Source organism: Suricata suricatta, chromosome 6 (assembly GCF_006229205.1).
Source record: "Suricata suricatta isolate VVHF042 chromosome 6, meerkat_22Aug2017_6uvM2_HiC, whole genome shotgun sequence".
In the NCBI taxonomy this organism is placed as follows: Eukaryota; Metazoa; Chordata; class Mammalia; order Carnivora; family Herpestidae; genus Suricata; species Suricata suricatta.
The window spans coordinates 1,802,274-1,803,717 of NC_043705.1; positions in this window are offsets into that span (position 1 = coordinate 1,802,274).

Consider the following 1,444-nt stretch of genomic DNA (forward strand, 5'->3'; position numbering starts at 1 on the left):
TTTCCTCAAGGGTTTTTATGGTTTCCTGTCTCACATTCAGATCCTTTATCCATTTTGAGTTTATTTTTGTGAATGGTGTCAGAAAGTGGTCTAATTTCATTTTTCTACATGTTGCTGTCCAGCTCTCCCAACACCACCTGTTGAAGACTTATGAAGGAAATTGAAGAAGACACAAAGAAATGGAAAAACATTCCATGCTTGTGGATCAGAAGAATAAACATTGTGAAAATGTCATTATTACCCAAAGCAATTTACACATTCAATGCAATCCCCATCAAAGTTGCACCAGCATTCTTCTCAAAGCTGGAACAAACTATCTTAAAATTCATATGAAACCACAAAAGAATAGCCAAAGTCATATTGAAGAAGAAATCCAAAATGGGAAGCATCACAATCCCAGACTTTAGCCTCTACTACAAAGCTGTCATCATCAAGACAGTATGGTATTGGCACAAAAACAGACACATGGACCAATGGAATAGAATAGAGATCCCGGAACTGGACCCACAAGAATATGGCCAATTATTCTTTGACAAAGCAGGAAAGAGTATCCAATGGAAAAAAGACAGCCTCTTCAAAAGAAACAAATTAAACTAGCCCTTGCAAAGTTGAAAAGTTCAAAAAAGAGTCAACAGCAACAAAGCGGAGCACAGTATGGAGAATCACCACTCAGAGAGAGGACCACTCAGGAGACCGACAGAGTGTAGACACCTGGAGATGAGTGGGCAGGCTACACAGACTCAGGGAGACTACAACAGGTGCCATTGCCATCCTCAGTGGCTTCCTCTGCTGCAGACCCTGTCAGCCTTGGCTGTTGTGGACCTCACCAGCCGCACAGCAGCCACAGACTCCCACAGCTTTCACATCCTGGGCCCTGCAGTGTTGATCACCATTGACCCCATTCTGCTGCTGCTCCTGAGGACTCTGGTGGTCTAACCACTAAGGTAACCAGCAGTCCTTGCCAGGAGACACGGCTCTGCTCCGTCATCCCAGAAGGAACTGCTGTTGTGTCACTGTGGGACCAAGGCTGTGCATGCCCCTCCCTGCCCTGTGGGCCCCCTGAACCTCAGAGTCAGAGCTCCTCCATGTGTGCTTGAGTGACCACTCTGGCTTTGGACAGCTCCCTGCGTGCCCGTCCTCTGGACTCCAGCTCCACAAAGGTTCTGTACGTGACCATGTTTCAGGCAGCAGGAACAATGCCATCACATGCCAGCCTGTGCCCCAGACTCCAGAGCTCTTGTCCCTCTGTGAGCACCCGTGCTCCGGTCCCAGGTCTGTGGCTGCTCCACTGGCATCCACCCAACAGTCACTAGAGCCACCACCACTGAGAGAGGGCTCTAATACACCACCTAATTTATGACTCAAGAAACCAGAAAATGAGCACATTAAACCCAAGTCACCACCGGACAGAGATAGCTGAGAGCAGTAAAGAAATAAATTAAAT